The sequence below is a fragment of the Struthio camelus genome, chromosome 31 (assembly GCF_040807025.1).
Source record: "Struthio camelus isolate bStrCam1 chromosome 31, bStrCam1.hap1, whole genome shotgun sequence".
Classification (NCBI taxonomy): Eukaryota; Metazoa; Chordata; class Aves; order Struthioniformes; family Struthionidae; genus Struthio; species Struthio camelus.
The window spans coordinates 613,066-615,565 of NC_090972.1; the positions used below are offsets into that span (position 1 = coordinate 613,066).

The window sequence follows — 2,500 nt, forward strand, 5'->3', positions numbered from 1 at the left end:
GGGCCGCTGCCGGGCCACCGCGCCTCGTTGCCGATGCCGACGGCACTGAACACCGGTGTGGTCCCCTGCCCGCCGTGTCCCGGTTGCCGTGCGTGAACCCGAGTTCACCTGTCCCGCACTCTGCGCCACAGGGCCGAGCATGGGGCTCGGCCCGCCGGCGGGTGTACGGCCCTCCCGAGGCCCGCTAGCGCGGGGGCTCGCTCGCCGAAAGCCCGCCGCCGATTCCCCGCCGCCGGTGGGGGACCGTCCCCGTCTGCCCTCTCGCCTCCGCTGGCGCCCGCCGCCGGTGCCCGTCTCCGAGCGCCGCCCCCGCCCCTTTGCCCGACGGTGATCCGCCGCCGCCGGGGCAGGGGAGGGTCCGGCCCGGGGGAGGGCCCGGCAGAGCGGGCGGCAGTGCGTGGGAGGGTCGGCGGGGCTTGCTCCCCCGGTGCCCGCGGGAGGAAGCGGCGGGTGGAGACGCGAGCGAGATCGCATTCCGGGTTGGGACGGGTCCCACGGGTCCCCACTCCTAAGCTGTGGGGGGCGGACCCGGGGCGGGCTGCGGCGGAGCAGCCCGTCTAGCAGAGGCGGTGCGGACAGGCGTTCCGGGACGGCGCGCGGGGCGGGCGCCGCGCCGCGGCGGACCCCAAGCGGGGGCGTCGCGCGAGGCCACGCGAGGCGACGTGTCGTGCCCGAGCGGGCGGCCCAAACCACGGCTCTCCTCCCGGGCGCAGCTGCCACCCGGCGCCGGGTTACTGAGGGAAACCCCGGGCCCCGGGAGGAGGACGAGGTCGTGGCGGTGGGTGTCGGGCGCACCCCGCGGGTGGACGCTCCGCCGAGGGGCGCTGGAGCCGGCTGGCGGGTGCCGGGTTCCCCTCCGCGCCCCGCCTCGTCGCTGCCGCTGAGGCTGCCGCCGTCGCCGCGAGGCGGCGGTGGCCCGGCGGCGGGCGGCGGCGGGGGAGGCACCCCCGCGGGGATTTCAGGTCGTTTCCCTCACCCCAGGGCCAGGTACCTAGCGTCCGCGCTTCTCCTGCCTCCCCTCGGTGACCCACCCGTGTGGTCCCGTGTGCCAGCGTGCTCCTCCCGGGCGCTGCGCTGCGCGTGCCGCACCGGCCGTGCCCTGCCGGCCTTCCACGCTTCCTCCTCCCCTCCCTTCCCCCCCCCCCCACACCGCTCCAGCCGCCCCACGCCGTGCCGTGTGGGGGCCGCGCTGCGAGTCGGCCGGGCCGGGGGCGGCGGGGGGCGGCGGGGGGGGGGGGCGCGCTGGGAGGAAGGAGGAGGGCCTCCGGCCACCGCGGCCGCCGGTAGCGGCCCCCCCGGGTAGGGATGGCCATGGGCCCCGGGCTCCGGGCCCGAGGGTTCTCGGTCGGAGAGCCGGGCGGGGGTTTAAAGACTCGGGCGGCCCGATGCGACCCGGGGGGCAGCCGGGCGTGCTGCCGGAGGGGCCGGGGGGTCGGCGCGCGCGGGCGCCGCACCCCCCCATGCCCGCCGGCGCGGCCCGTGCATGCCCCGCGGGCAGCCGGGACGGAGAGGGGTACCCTGCCCCCTCTCTCCGCGGTCTGGTCTCGGCGGAGAGACGCCGCGCGGTCGGCTTGCGCCGGCCTGCCTCGAACGCGCGACCCCGGCGCGAGCGCGTGCTCGCCGCCGGGACGGCGAGCCCCCACCGCGGGTGGTGCGGACGCCGAGCCCCAGCGCATCCCTTCTCCTCCCTGGCCGGTGCTCTCAGTCTCCCGCCGTGGCCGTCGGCGGCACCCTTCCTTCCCTCCCCCCCCGCCCTGCCCCGGCACTCCGCCATCCGGCGCGCCTGCCTCGCTCTGCCCGACCCGGCTTCGCTGGGCGGCAGGCGGGCGGCGGGCGGGCGGGCGGGGGCGGCCCCTCCCGGTCTCCGCGTGGAGGCGGGGAGAGCGGGCGCCGTTCCCCGTCCGTCCCGCCTCGCCCGTCTGCCTGCCGCCAGGCGTCTGCCCGCGGAAGGGACGGGCGAGTGCGTGGCGTCGCTCGGGAGGCTGCGTGTGTGCAGGCGGGTGTTGGGTGCCGTCTCCGGGGCGGCGGAGCTGGAGGCCGGTGAGGCGAGCGAAGGAGCTCGGAAGCGTGCGGCTGGCGGGTCGCGGGCGCGCGGGCAGCGGGTGGCGCCGCTCCCAGCGGCGGCCGGGCTCCGACGCCGGGGCTCCGCGGGGACCCACACCCCGGTCCCTGAGGCAGGTGGCGCGGCTGGCGCGCCGCTCCCTGCTGGGCCAGGCCGAGCCGGGCGCCTGGGCCGGACTCGAAGCGAGAAAGGGGTTGTCCCAGGTCGGGAGCGAGGGCTCCCCGCCCCTCTCGTTCGGGTCTGTTCTCCCCCCCCCCCCCCTTTTTTTTTCCCTCTGTGCTTGTACGGTCAGTGAGGCGTGCCCTCTCTCTCCGCTGTCCCTTGCTCAGCAGCCGGCGTCGGCGTGAGGAGGGAGGCAGAGCGGATGGGGGCCCTCAGGGGGCTGCGAAAGCTGCCCGGTCCCCCCGCGCGCGCGGTGGGGACCGAAACCGAGACAAC

At 78.8% G+C, this 2,500-nt stretch overlaps 1 non-coding gene across 1 annotated transcript in view; it reads left to right on the top strand.

Annotated features, from left to right (window-relative positions):
- The first annotated feature begins 2,497 nt into the window (after positions 1 to 2,497).
- LOC138063448 (5.8S ribosomal RNA) overlaps positions 2,498 to 2,500 on the top strand; it is a 153-nt gene continuing 150 nt past the window's right edge. Inside the window, exon 1 of the ribosomal RNA XR_011137039.1 lies at positions 2,498 to 2,500. This exon is cut by the window's right edge and continues 150 nt beyond it. This is a non-coding gene — a ribosomal RNA (5.8S ribosomal RNA).